The sequence below is a fragment of the Heteronotia binoei genome, chromosome 13 (genome assembly GCF_032191835.1).
Source record: "Heteronotia binoei isolate CCM8104 ecotype False Entrance Well chromosome 13, APGP_CSIRO_Hbin_v1, whole genome shotgun sequence".
Classification (NCBI taxonomy): domain Eukaryota; kingdom Metazoa; phylum Chordata; class Lepidosauria; order Squamata; family Gekkonidae; genus Heteronotia; species Heteronotia binoei.
The window spans coordinates 39,954,457-39,969,725 of record NC_083235.1 but is presented as its reverse complement, the minus strand read 5'-3'; the positions used below and the strand labels follow the sequence as shown (position 1 = coordinate 39,969,725).

Sequence of the window (15,269 nt, the reverse complement as noted above, 5' to 3'; positions counted from 1 at the left end):
CTGTCCAGCCATCTCACCTTTTGCCATCCCCTTCTTCTTTTGCCTTCTGTCTTTCCCAGCATCAAGATCTTCTCCAGTGAGTGCTCCCTTCTCATTTGGTGGCCAAAGTACTTGAGCTTCAGCTTCAGCATCTGACCTTCCAGGGAACAGTCTGGGTTGATTTCCCTTAAGACTGACTGATTTGATCTTCTTGCAGTCCAAGGGACTCTCAAGATTCTTCTCCAGCACCACAGCTCAAAAGCATCTATTCTTCTGTGCTTGGCCTTCCTTATGGTCCAGCTCTCACAGCCATACATTACTACTGAAAATACCATCACTTTGACTATACAGACTTTTGTTGGCAGGCTGATGTCTCTACTTTTTATTATACTTCCCAGGTTCGCCATAGCTGTCCTCCCAAGGAGCAAATGTCTTTTAATTTCATGTCTACAGTCGCCATCTGCAGTGATCTTGGATCCCAGAAATGTGAAGTCTGTCACTACTTCCATGTCTTCCCTTTCTACTTGCCAAGGTGTGAGGGGGCCGATGCCATGATCTTAGTTTTTTTGATGTTGAGTTTCAAGCCTACTTTTGTGCTCTTCTCTTTCACTCTCAACAAGAGACTCTTCAGGTCTTCCTCACTTTCTGCCTTTAGAGTGGTATCATCTGCATATCTGAGGTTGTTCAGATATCTTAATTCTGGCTTCTGTTTCATCCAGGCCAGCGTTCCGCATGATGTACTCTGCATATAAATTAAATAAGCAGGGTGACAATATACATCCTTGTTGAACTACTTTTCTTATTCTAAACCAATCTGTTGTTCCATATCCCATTCTGACAGTTGCTTCTTGACCCTTATACAGGTTTTTCAGGAGACATGTGAGGTGGTCTGGTACTCCCATCTCTTTAAAAACTTGCCACAGTTTGTTGTGATCCACACAATCAAAGGCTTTAGCATAGTCAATGAAACAGAAATAGACTTTTTTCTGATACTCTCGTGCGTTCTCCATAATCCAGCGAATGTTGGCAATTTAATCTCTAGTTCCTCTACTTCTCTGAAACCCAGTTTGAACTTCTGGTAGTTCCCGATTTACATACTGCTGAAGCCTAGCTTGTAGGATCTTTAACATGACCTTGCTGGCATGTGAAATGAATGCAATGGTGCGATAGTTTGAACATTCTTTGGCATTACCTTTCTTTGGGAATGGAATATAAACTGACCTTTTCCAATCCTGTGGCCACTATTGCGTTTTCCAAATTTGTTCAAAGAATTAATATGGTTTAATTTTAGAAGAAAGTAGTATGAAAATGATGTTAAGGTTAAATATGTGCAGATTACAGAATAATTAGTTTCAATCTAATATAGTCTTTTACATAAACGGGTATAGTGTATGGAATTAGAATAAAATATTCTCAACTTCATTCTGTTTTTGTTTTTCTCTCAGTTTCTGATGAGGAATTGCAATAAGGCTGAGAAAGGATTTGAATATGTTTATATCTGATATATATGCTTTATATTTTATATATTATCTATACCTTTTAATCCTTGATAGCTCTAAACACTGAATAATTTCTTTTTAATTTTTAAATTCCCCATTTCTTTTCTTTATTCTGTACCCTTGCTTCTTTAAAAAATTATACATAAAAATCTATTTTAGCCATAAACAAGGGCATTTTTGCATTAAAGTATAGTGGAAGGTGGGTTATTTTTATTACATATATTAACCCACCTTCCACTATACTTTAATGTACCCTGTTTTTCTAGGGGCTAATTTACATTATTTCTCTTTTAGAACAGTGTATCAGAATTTTTGTTTTTGTTTTTTTGTACTGACATATTCAAATAGGGGATATTGGCTGTTTGTCTTATTGCATATACCAACCCATCCTATGGCAAACCATATGGATGTTATAATCTCTTGAGTAAGCATGCTCTCTATTTAAACTAACAAAGCCAGAATGTTACCTAGATTTATGACACTCCTACGACAGCAGGCTGCTTTTTATCACCTAGTGTTTTTTCAGCCATTTTGTCCCACACTAACAAACACAGATCCTATTTGTGATTCTTTTTATCTTCTAAAAACATTGCCATGATTCCACACTGCAAACTTATGTTAAGAATTGCTGCGTCCATTCCCATATGTCTGATGAAGTCTGCTTAAGAGCATATGAAACCTTACATTCTGAATAAAACTTAGTTGCTCTTAAAGGTGCACTGTCTACTGCTTTGTTCTATTGCTTCAGACCAACACAGCTGCCACCTGGGATCTTGTTGTAGTTCCTTCTTTTCAGCAGTTGTGCAGGAATCTGTACAGAGTTTCAAATCAAATGGTGTCTCACAGTGAAAAGTTAAATCCATGCCAAGGTAACCAGTGGTGGGATTCAAATAAATTAACAACAGGTTCTATGTCCTAATGACCATTTTAACTATATCAAAAGATATACCGAAAGGTAGTTTAATAATTCACGCATTAAATACAGTAAAAGAGGTAAAGACAACTAGATTATGTTTAAAGAAAGATTTATTGAAGATATTTCCATATTGGGAGTTCTGGCCCTCACATTTAAAGGGATGGCACACCTTTTCAATGCCTTCCTTTCATAGGAAATAATGAAGGCTAAGGGCACCTTCTTTTGGGGCTCATAGAATTGGACCCCCTGGTCCAATCTTTTTGAAACTGGGAGGGTATTTTGGGGAGAGGCACTACCGTCCTTCACTGCGAAGACTGCCCATTTATACTCACTCTCTGCTTCCTATTACTCAGCCAGTTTTTGATCCACAAGAGGACCTGTCCTTTTACTCCATGACTCTCAAGCTTTCTAAGGAGCCTTTGATGAGGAACTTTATCAAAAGCTTTCTGGAAGTCAAGGTAAACAACATCTATTGGGTCCCCTTTGTCCACCCCCTCAAAGAACTGTAACAGGTTAGTGAGTCAAGATCTTCCCTTACAGAACCCATCCTGAGTCTTCCTCAATAACCCGTGTTCATCAATGTGCCTGCTCATTCTGTCCTTGATAATGGTTTCTAACAACTTTCCCGGTATTGAAGTCAGACTGACTGGCCTGTAATTTCCCGGAAATCCTCTGGAACCCTTTTTAAAGATGGGGGTGACATTTGCTACCTTCCAGTTTTCAGGAACGGAGGCAGATTTCAATGAAAGATTACATATTTTTGTTAGAAGATCAACAAGTTCAACTTTGAGTTCTTTCAGAACTCTCGGATGTATGCCATCCGGACCTGGTGACTTGTTAGTTTTTAATTTGTCTATCAGTTGTAGGACCTCCTCTCTTGTCACCTCAATCTGACTCAGGTCTTTCAACACCCCTTCCAAAATTAGTGGTTCTGGAGCGGGCAAACACTTCTCGTCTTCCACAGTGAAGGCAAAAAATGCATTCAACTTCTCAGCCATTTCCCTACCCCTGATGTAGCCCATCTTTGTATTCAGGTACTCATGATGTTATACATGGTTTACTAGCCTTCCCCTTTAAATCCGCACAACCTTGTGCAGTAGGTGGGGCTGACAGACACAGCACCATCCTTAGGAGATCTAACTCAGACCCTCACGCAGGTCTATGCAACTTGGCTGCATAGGGAAATGGCTTTAGGATTGCACTGATAGTGACTGATTGAAATCAGCCTGTGAGTTTTGCAGGAATCTGACCTTCAGTCTTCCCAGTCCAGAATTCTGATTGCAACAAATCTTGGCTTCTTCTTCTGGCCAATTAAATAAAACACGATTGCTCCTAACTTTGAACAATTGCTTTGAACAATTTTGAGGAAGAGAAGAAAAAGAAGACCATAGATTTATACCCCACTCTTCTCTCTGAATCAGTCTCAGAGTGGCTTACAATTTCCATTATCTTCTTCCCCCACAACTGACTCCCTGTGAGGTAGGTGGAGCTGAGAGAGCTCTTCCAGAAGCTGCTCTTTCAAAGACAACCTCTGCAAGAACTATAGCTGATCCAAGGCCATTCAGCAGCTGCAAGTGGAGGAGTGGGGAATAAAACCCAGTTCTTCCAGACAAGAGTCCGCACACTTCACCACCACAACAAACTGGCTTTTGATAGAAAGGGTAAACAGGATAGAAACCTGGTAAACTAGTCATTAACTGCTGTTAATACACCTATGTCCTTAGTAATGTTTGATTTTTTCCCTCTTCAGTGTTGGATCCAACCATTTTCTCGCCATAAATACCAACAACTGTCCATAACAATATAATTCCCAGGGTCCTGGGTGGGACGTGCCAAAAAAGTACCTTTTCAGGCTCAGGTATATTGGACTGGGAATATATTGGTAATTCCAATATTCCTGAATTCCAGATACCTGTATGGTAATTGGATTTGGAGGCCCCCCCCCCCATTTCCAGTTTTTTCAGGACCATTATTCTGTATGGGGAATGGCTGGGGAAATGGAACAGTTGTTTTGAAAGATTTCCAGGTGGCCGGGGGAGTTGTTTTTAGAAGAAGAAGAAGAAGATATTGGATTTATATCCCGCCCTCCACTCCGAAGAGTCTCAGAGGGGCTCACAATCTCCTTTCCCTTCCTCCCCCACAAAAAACACCCTGCGAGGTGGGTGGGGCTGGAGAGGGCTCTCCCAGCAGCTGCCCTTTCAAGGACAACCTCTGCCAGAGCTATGGCTGACCGAAGACCATTTCAGCAGGTGCAAGTGGAGGAGTGGGGAATCAAACCCAGTTCTCCCAGATAAGAGTCCGCACACTTAACCACTACACCAAACTGGCTTTTAGAGGCACAAGCACCACAATCGCAGGGAAGCTGCTGGTGCCTGTCCTTTCAATCAGTGGCTCCCAACCTTTTTGGCTCTTTCCTTCCTTCCCCAGGGGACTGGGGGGGGGGAGCCTCAGCAAATAGAAGGAAGAGAGGCTTCACTCAGTATCTCTTCTGTGCGATTGAGGGAGCCTGGCAAAGCAAGCTATTCCTCCTCCTTCCTCCCCAAGGGAGGAGCCTCAGCCAATGGAGAAAATAGAAGTTTTGCTCTGCAGTTCCTCTGCAATTGAGGGAGCCTTGCAAAGCAAGCTGTTATACAGAAAGGAGAAAGAAGGAAGCAGATGACAGTCAGTTGCTCAGGAGCCCTCCGAGGGCCTGATTCGGCCCCCAGGTCAGATGTTTGACACCCCAGCTTTGCAGAACGAAGTGTCACTCTGGCAATGTGAGCTTAAAAGGCTGGCCTCCCTAAAAAAGCAGTGTGCCAACCAAAGCTGGTTATACAAGCTTGAGCAAACACAGGTGGAGGACTCACATGTCCAGGCAGAGGGGTTTTTTTACCATCACCTGAAAGCTACTACAGTTGGGGCACCCAAACACATGCCACAGAACCCATCTGAACAGATCAACCGTTGGCTGGGGAAAAGCCCGGCTATCAAGCCTTGTTTTGCATACATGGCAACACGCGCCAATATTTATCTCTCTGCAAAAAGAAAAATCTGTCACCTAATTTGACTGCCATTTGCAAAAAAACCAAACAAGCCCGACGCCCCCACAAGCGTTTGCAGCCCACAGACCTTCGCCTACTCATCCTTCCAGGAATGAAAGTGGGCGGGGCTTCCTGACTCCGCGAGCGCGCACGAGCGAGCGGAGCCCTTCTTTGCCGAGGGGCATGCCAGGTCTGGTAGTCTTTCGAGCCTCCTGCCTGCTGCGCTACCGAGCGCAAGGACTACGAGTCCCAGAAGGCGCTGCGGTGGTTAGCTTGAGCTGCTTTTTCCTCGGCGCCTGGGTTTTAATCACACGTGGGAGTGGTGAAGCTGGAAGGGGCTGGAGGGAGTGAGACGCAATTCCTGGCAGGGCGCGCGTCTAACTTGTTCGCTTGGGCTTTTTTGCAGTCTGGTGGGGAAAAGAAACTGGTGAGTTTTAGGCACTTAGAGGGGAAAGTCCCCGTTGATCCGAGGGTGCCCGACCAACAAACGGTTCTATAGAACCGATAGCGCATTAGGTAACGGTTCCATAGAACTGGTGTGAACCTGCTGAATCCCACCACTGAAGGTAACCCAAACCATGTACACAGAAAAAGTGAATTACACAAATGAGTCCATTACAAATGCCACACATTATTTTATCCATTTTCTGTTAGATATGGCAGAAGCTCCACCTGTTAACCATCAGGAAGTCTTCATCCGTTTTTGTTTTGGAGAATGCAACAAAAGGAACCGCCATATGTTGAAGCAAATCCAAGGACAGAAGTTTGTGTATATGTTTTTAAATGGAAACTGGGAAAATTGCTTAATTCCATGTTGGCTACAATGCTCACATAATGGATTTGTATGATGTACAGAATGCACACAGATTAGGTTGGTGCTATGGCTGCCAGCCTCCAGGTGGGAAACAGTATAATGAGAGAAGTCATTCTGTAAGACTAACAACATAAACCCAAAGGGTTCCTATGACCCAAATTACAACAACAACAGCAGCAGCAACAACAAGCATTTATTACAAGAAAGACAGACAAAAACTACAATCCTCAATATATAGTCATTGAAACTCAGTCCAATAATAAAATACTCAGTTCACAGTAATCATGTAGATTCCAGTAGAGTCAATGTATGCAGTCATATTCCAATGTCATAAAATCCCATGAAAAAATATGTGTTTGACAGGACAGCTGGTATTCCACTTCCTGTTTCATAAATTTCCTCATGTGCAGGATTATAATTTTATTTCATAACACTGATGAAGACACAATTTCAGTGCATAGATGGCTTTGAACCATCTGAGCATTTGCCTGTAAGAAAGGAAGCCAGGAGACATTTTGTCCTTCATAAGCTTATGCACTGAAATTCCAGTTTAACCTTACATCGTAACCCCCCCCCCCCTTTTAACCCCTGGAGAAAATTGCTGCTTTGAAAGGTGGACTATGGCTTTGTAGCCTGCTGAGATCCCTCCCTTCCCCCAAACCCTGCCCTCTCTTGGGTCCACCCCCAAAGTCTCTGGGTATTTTCCAACACAGACTTGACAACCCTATGGTGCTTCTGTGTCTGGTTTTCTTTCTTTTTTGGTATTTTTCTTGGGTGTGTCTGCACCTGGATTCATGGCAACCTCTGGTGACTGGGGGCCTGGAGGATATTCAGAGAGGTGGTTGAATAGAGCCTGCCCCTGTCCTCCTGACTGGGTATTCCAAGGAAGTCTTCCATCCAAATACTAATCACAGCCAACCCTGCTTAGCTTCTGAGATCTGATGAGATCAGGCTTGCCTGGGCTATCCAGGTCAAGGCTGTATTGGCTTTCAGTTGCTTTCCAGGTTGGGTCTGTGCATAGGCATAAAATAGCTTATGTCTTAGGCGGTGGTCTTCTGTGCTGTGGTTAGTGTTGGACTGAGATCTGGGAGATCCTAAACATGTTTCCTTAGAATCCTACTCAGGTCCATTCAGTGGGCTTACTCCCAGGAGAAGGTTCTTAGGATTGCATTATCAGGTTCAGATTCCGACAAAACTTTCATGGTACACTTAGGCCAGCCACGCTCTCTCAACCTAACCTACCACACAGTATTGTTGTGGAGATAAAATAGAGGGGAAAGGAGAACTAAATGTACTTTCTGAACTTCTTGAAGAAATAGAAGGGTAATTGGTGAAAGAGGTAACCATTAACATAGGCTATTTCACAAATAATTTCAAGTGGGTTTGTGCAGGAGACATTTGTAGCAGGTTATGTATCATGCCTCCTCCCTTGTTCTAAACACAATGTTTATCATAAATGATTCACAGGATTCTGACCTGAGATATGCCAGTGTAAACCTGGAGCCATTCCAATGAAATCAAAAGAGAGTGCTCATATTTTTCATCTCATCAGCTTAGTCTCTCAATCAGTTCTTGGCCTGTTATGCCTACTGTAAATCTGAAATGATTGAAAAGCCAAACACTGTTACTCTGACTTTCCATCTTCCAAGTTGATACTGCATCTCAAAAGAGGGCAATAATTCACTGCTTAACTCACTAATGACTTCCAGCATTAGAAAACGCACCCTGAAGCCATGGCAAACCTTTCCTTAGGTTATCCAGAGATCAAGATCTTAATGTGGAAAATCTTCTCCTTAAAAAAAAAATCCAAACAAGGTTTTGTTTCACACTTCTTATCAAATTTCCCATTTGCTTCAATGAAAGACTCCTAAAATATTATTAAACCAATTTAAATCATTTCCCCAAGGTCCCATTCATCATATTCTCCTACACACAATGAAATACAAGAGAGACTTAAATTTCTTCAGTCCTTTTCTTCTGATGCTGGTGAAATTCACAAATCATGAGCTTGTGATTAAAATTTTCACTGATTGTAATACTCATTTTGTGGAGTGGGTGGGGTAGCCTTTTCCTAGATCTTAATTAATAATTAAATTAAATTTTGATCTGATGTCCTGCTATCATGTCTGTAGAAGTGTGAGGGGGGGGGATTACTGCATGAGGTTTTCCCATCAGTTCTGGTTCAGTTTACTGCTGAACTGAATACTGCTTCAGTTTATTTTCCAATTTCTGCAAATGCTATTGTGCCTTTAATTTTTGCTTCCCCTCACCTAGCCTTTTCTGGTTCTTTTGAGATCACTTTTACCCCCAATCTTTTCCTGAAGGGCAGTTTTGAATCACCTTCTTTCTCATGTGTCATGTTTCTGTCAGTTTTCTTTATCCTTCCCATTCCCACCCACCTCCAGCCCACTTTTTGATGGTCAGACTGTCATCATCATCAGCAAACCACTCTTATCTCCTCGCTTGACCTTGAAGACAATTGGTTTCATTTTCTTTTTATAAAAAAATAATGGCATTATAATATTGATAAATAGATATACTGTAAAAATAGGTTTAGCAAGACTGTAATGTAGGCCCTGTAATAAGAACTCTGTAAGCTCTTGGAGGATTGGCTACATCAGGGGTGTGGCCTAATATGCAAAGGGTTCCTGCTACAAAAAAAGTGCTGGGTTGGTACCAAGACTCCCTCCCTGTGGAGTCTTGTGAGCAAAAATTCTACTTTGTGAGCTACTGGCATTAAAGTTGTGAGCTATGGCATAAATTAGTTATGCATTAGTTGTGAGCTATGGCATAAATTAGCTATGAATTAGTTGTGAGCTAGCTCACATAGTGAACTAGCTATGTGAGCTAGTTCACACTAACTCAGCTTAAAGGGGACACTGGTTGGGACCCTCAGGTGGGTCATGGAGGCCGCAATTGCTGGACTGCAAATGTAAAATAAACATATCAAGGGGAACAGTTCAATCTCAGCCTTTTGCACGTGGTGTTATTTTTCCACTCACAAGTAACAATTAATCCAGAAAACCAAGGCTTTTTTTGTGTGGAAAAAGCCCAACAGGAACTCATTTGCATATTAGGCTACACCCCTGACATCTCCATTGTTTCACACAGGGCTTTTGTAGAAAAAGTTCAGTAGGAATTCATTTGCATATTAGGCCATGCCCCCTGATGCCAAGCCAGCTGGAACTGCATTCCTGCTCAAAAAACCCCCTGAGAAGATCTTTTTAAAAAATCGAAGCCTTTGTGAGCTCTATTAGTACAATCCGTTCTAGCACCTCAGCACTCTGTCACCCAGCTCTACTGCATATGTAGAGCAGGCCTAACATTCAGTCAACCGGGGCCAGTTTTGAAAGACAAAAAAAATTAACCTTCAGGGTTGTTTTAACTGAAAATTGGAAACCTTGATTCCAGCCACCTGGGTTAGGTTACAGTTCTTTTTCATTCACACACTGAACTGCATTTTTTTCCCATTACAAATAATGAGCTTCAGGTCATGCAGTGTAACAGTGAAGATTATATATATTTACTTTGGCTCCTCTGCTTGAAGAGATGCCAGGTTCTATAGCACAACAGACTTTCTCTTTCCATATTCTGGCTCATTTTCTTATGGAATTGTTTATCACAAACCAAGCTGTTCACTTTGCTGTTTCAACTAGTCATGGGGCGAGGAAGTGGGAGAAGATAAGAAAAAATCCCACTAAAAAGCATCAGGTGAAGTGGGATCTAGTTCACAAAAATTTACATTAGAACAAATACTCATTAGCTTTTACAGTGTCACAAACCACCGGTATATTTTTAGTTTAAAAAGTGTGTTTCGACAATGACCACCATCAGCAACATTTATATCTCTCAGTGCAGTCAAACTGGAGGTGTACGCAAGAAGTCTATCATTGATCCACAACTTCCTCCTTCATCTCTCTGGTAATGAGGGCAGGTTGCCAGACTGAAGCCAGTAGCCCCTGGGACCAATTAGGGGGAAGGGATTCACATCCTGGCCTCATGCTAACACAGAGACATTACGCCTGGTAAAAACTGGATGTCAAGTCATGGGACATGCTATGATTTACAAGAACTCTGTGGTAAAACCACAGAATTTTTGGAAACCCTAGGGTGTCCATGATATCATTTCCAGATTTTCATGGAAGTGATGTCAGCATGCCCCAATCTCCTACCCCCAGTTTCCTCCCATCAGCTTCAGGCACGGGTGAGCAAAACAACAGGATGCCGGAAGTCACTCCGTATAGTAGGAGATAGCCTTACCAAGTTCCCACTTATAGCAGGAGATCTCCTGCCCCTGTTGCGACTGCCTGCCACTGCTCAGCTTGGCAGCTAAAGGAAACTGGCCAGACAAATGGGGATACAACCCAGTAGTGATGTCATCATGCCAGGAAGGTTTTGAGGCAGGACAGTAGCCACAGTGGGGCTGTGGGGGCAGTGCTCCCTGACTTCCAGGCTGGGGTGAAGCCATTTTTGATTTTTTTTTTTGCCATGGCTGATCCAGCAACGTGTCATCAGTGGATTTCGGAGAGCTGAGCAGAGCACAATGCACTATAGCAGCAAAAGCAGCAAGCAGAGAAGAGGAAGGTGGAGGAGCCAGAGTCAGAGGAAGCCGCGTGGAAAGGGCTGGGGAGGGGTGACAGATGGAACTGCTGGCTGCAAAGCACCAGGATGGGAGAGAGGGAGGTGGAAGGATCCCCTCTGCTTGCACACAAGGTGCAGTTCCTTCTTGACTCCAAAGTTTTAGGGTTGGCTGCCTTGACTTGGCTGCTTTCAGAGCCTCCAGCTTTTGCTCCTACTCCAGAAAGCTTCTGAGAAGTGGCAAGCCCCACAGTGGATGGGAAAGGGTATGCCCTGACTTTTTTTAAAAAAAACCTTGACTTTTAAAATCCTGGTTTCGGCCCTGTGTTGAGGGGTGAATGTCATCCCTGGTGCAATGATGTCAATTCCAGATTGCGCTGTAAATTGCATCATTGTATCAGGGATGATTTCCCCTTCCTGTAAATTCCTGCCTCCCCCATCTTCCTCTGGTTACCATACCATTGCAGGAGACCTGACAAACCCTACTGGTAATGTCTAATAAAAGAAATGTGGCATGACATCAGTGGAATCACTGTTCTCATGTTTCTGCTCCAATTCACTGGGTGTTGCTTGCATGGAGTAGCAAAACACCGAGCATGATATATCGTGCTTTCATCTATTCAGTCCTGCACTTTCACTGAATGCAGTGAGATTTAAATTATAGTCCGATCTATTTATATTAATTTAGTAGTAAAACTAACTTGATGAAACTTGCTTTTGTGTGTATAGGGTCACAGCTTTTGCATCAATTCATTGATTTTATGAAGGTTTTGGCTTTATGTCAACTCACTTACCATTGATTTCAATGAGATTTTGACCTGGTGAACAATGCAACAAAATGAGGCAGCAGAATCTTGAGACCTGTAAAATGGATGGTACAGCTTCAGGCTGCAGGTAGAAGGGATCCTGCCACTAAAAAACTCCACACCCTGGAATACCAGAGAGAAAAATTCTAGCCCTGCCTGCTCTCTGCAGTGCTAGTGTTCTACTTGAAGGTGTGTGCATGTGTGTGGGATTTGGTTTTTAACAAAGGAACATTCTAAACTTGGATTCTTCCCACTTGCCAGCTGAAGCAGCACATTCAGTGCTACTTCAGAATGCTACCACCACATTCTCCCTGCAGTCTGCAGGATATATAGATCAGGAATAATTTTCTTTATCTGAATTGGAGTCCAAATATGTGGTACACGATGTCGTGATTAGGCACAGTGCAGAGGCATAGTCACCTGATCAAACTGAAGCCTACAGTAAAAGTAGCTTGGTAGTACTCCACAGTTTCACTGGCAACTTACTGAAGGAGACTCATCTCCCACTAAAAGTACCATTATTTTAGGGCTGCATCCACGCATCTTTGGATATTGCATTTTTGCTGCATTTAGCAATCACTCGCAACTGTATCTTTGTGCATGGACAAACCAATTTAGTTGCACATGACTGCTGCAGTCCAACAATAGCACAGTATTCTACAATGTGCAGACGCAAACCTGACCTGAGCAATCTCCTATGAATGGAAACCTAGCACAGAAACTAAAGGGCTAGGTAGAACTTTACTCTCTAATGTGCTTTTAAAAAAAATGTGCAGGAAGTTTGTTCTTGATGAACATTACAAAATATTGCTTCTGACCTGCAGTAGTGATGCAGCCTTCCTCCCACAGTGCACACACACTGAATGAATGATAAAGGGATCTGGGTCGTCAGTATTTGATGGGCATTTGCATTTGGTGAGGGGCTGTGGTTCAGTGACAGTGCTCTAGGTAAAGACTCTTCTCCAACTGAGATGCTAGACAGCTATAAATCAGTATAGAGCTAGACAGGGCTGATAGGTCCGTATTCTGACTTAATAAAAAGGTAGCTTCATTATGTTCTTATGTCCTTTTTATCTGTGTTCTTCTTTTACATCCTCCACTCTATTTCTTGTTAAGAAGCCTTCAACCTTTTCCCATTGGATTTTATTTGTAAAATTGAAAAGAAGCAAATGTACACAATTTGCTTAGACAACAGAATTGGGATTTGCCTGTTAACTGCGCTAGTGAAACGTTGTCATCAAAACTTCCCACAAGCATGTAGGTATTGGTGACTCTACACATGGTCTGCTTCCAGCCTTCTCAGCTAGAGACTGTAACAGAGAAGCACAATGAAGAATGAGAAGATCAGGAGAAATTAATTCCTTATTTTATTACACCCAGGCTCAATTATTATAATCCCTTTTTCCGCTGGACTTCCTGCTGAGTTGTGACTTATGCTTAGTTCCGACAAAATGCAGATGTTTGGCTTTTTGCCTGCCTTTCCCTCCCTGATCTGGAAGGAACACCTCTTCACACTAGGGTGGGGCTGTAGGCCTGAGAATAGGTATGTGAACTTTCAGTCTCACCCTTAGCAAGAGAAGACTCTGCAGCTTGTTACTGTTACCAATGGTGGCGTTTTAAAAGGAAAACCTGGGTTGGACTAGATGGGACTAATTTCCATGGGTTGGATCCTATGGATTTGTTCAGCTGAAGTTACCACTAGGGATGGGCATGAGCCGGCTCACACTCTTAAAAGTTCGTGACAAATTTTGGCCAGTACATGGCAAGCTGAAGTTTGTGGCAAGTCAACCAGCACAGACTTTCAATGAACATTCAAGCAGTTTATGGCAATTCGTGAATAGATACATTTTCAGACAGTCTTCGCTCAATCAAAATGTTTACTAAACTTCAAGGCAGCAGAGGAGAGACAGTAAAGGAGTGGGCAGCAAGATGAGGTTCCCCGTGAGCTTAGTATATGCTGCTTGTACTTCTGAACCTGTCGTGTTCAGGGCAGAGCTTGGTGCTTTTATTCTATCTGGACTTTCCTGAATGCACAAATAAAACAGTAAAAAGTAAGACACAAAGCAAGAACATGGTCTACTAACCTGTCTGCAGTCAGGAAGCCAAAGTTTCAGTTCAAAGGTCAGGGGAAAAGGAGGGTCTGGAGTTCAGGGTCCAAAGCTTGGAAGCCAGCGTAGGATACAGGATATGGGTTTCTAGCTGGAAAAGCAAGCACAGATTAAAAAGGACAGGGGGCAAAGTAGTGCTCTGTTTGCTGAGTTGATCAGCTCACAGAAGGGGTGACAAGTTGCTTCCACACCAAGCTTTGTTCAGCATGTTTCTTTTAATTACTTCCTTTTGCTGATTCATTCTCAAAGCCCAGGTGTTACTTCTTCCTGGGGGATTCTTCATCTGGTTTAGGTCCTTTCAGCATTTCAATCCTGCTCCTGTAAATACTCTGTTCCAGGAACCTGTCTGGTCTTTCCTGGCTTGATTCAGACAACAGGAGCTTTATGCAAAACTGGAGAAGTGTGAGCTTGACTAGATGGAAGTCGAGTTCTGACTCCTCCAATTCATCCTCTGAAGAGGAGGTGACAGCTGGCTGGCCCATGGGAAGCCCTTTTCTGGGGGCATCTTCTTGGAGGGGGGGCATAACTCAGACACCCGAAATCCAATCTGCACATAATTTGGAGGGCATGTACAGGAACATCAAGGGGAGGTCTCCTGAGAGATTGATGTCTCTAGTTCACACATAGTCTATTCTAAACACTTCTGAACCTCCTGAACTTGCACCTGTCATTTCTCCAGAAAGCACTTTCCTGGAAGGACTTTTTTTGTGGGTGGGGAGTATAATCCAGACTCCATAAATCCAATCCTCAATAAACTTGGAAAGCAGGTAGAGGAGAATCAGCAGGAGATCCCCTGTGAGCAGTGCCAGTGCTGGGGTGCCGGTGCAAGGCCGGCGCCCCAGGCCAGGCTCCCCACCACCCCATACCTCCTCAGCAAGGGTGAGTAGGTGGCTGGCACAGGGCTTCCATTGCTCCACCCCTCGTGTCTGTGCTTGGAAGCACATACACAAGTTGTAGAGCAATGGCAAGTGAGCACTGTGAGTGTGTACTGAGGCTTGAAGCCCCATGATGACCACTGCTGAACTCAGTATTTTCCTCACTTCAGAGGCGAGGGCAGGCAGGAGGGCCAAAACTGGTGCCTTCCCTCCAGGGCTGTGCTCCAGGCAACCGCCTCATACTGCCTAATGGACAATCTGGCCCTGCCTGTGAGTTTGGGGAGCTTATTCTACCATATCATTTCCCCCATGAACTTAACTGCTTTGTTTGGCACCTAAAAGTTTGTGACAGTTTATGGCTCATGAACCAAGCACATTGTGAGCCACGAACCAAACTGAATCATATTTTCCCAGTTCATGCCCCTCCCTAGTTACCATCTTTCTTTAGCACAGAGTGTCCAATGTAGGAGGCCCTGTGTTAGGGTTCGGCACTTAGTGTTGGAGGAAGGTGCTACCTACCACTAACAAAACAAATCTGTATGATCCAGCTCCAGGTGTGTAGAAATTACATATAGTTTGAGAGTAGATTTGTGTGTTCCCTCTCCCTCCCTGTATGCCTCTTTTACCTCAAGGCCCACTCATGTTCACATACAGATGGAATGTTCCCTTTGGGT

General features: G+C 43.3%; 1 long non-coding RNA gene across 1 annotated transcript; it reads right to left on the bottom strand.

Annotated features, from left to right (window-relative positions):
• Positions 1-6,404: 6,404 nt before the first annotated feature.
• On the bottom strand, positions 6,405-14,078 carry LOC132581519 (uncharacterized). Its single transcript, XR_009556128.1, has 3 exons — positions 13,697-14,078; positions 11,601-11,667; positions 6,405-6,716 (listed from the first exon to the last, which is right to left on the bottom strand). It is a non-coding gene; the product is annotated as an uncharacterized LOC132581519 (long non-coding RNA).
• Between the last annotated feature and the right edge of the window lie 1,191 nt (positions 14,079-15,269).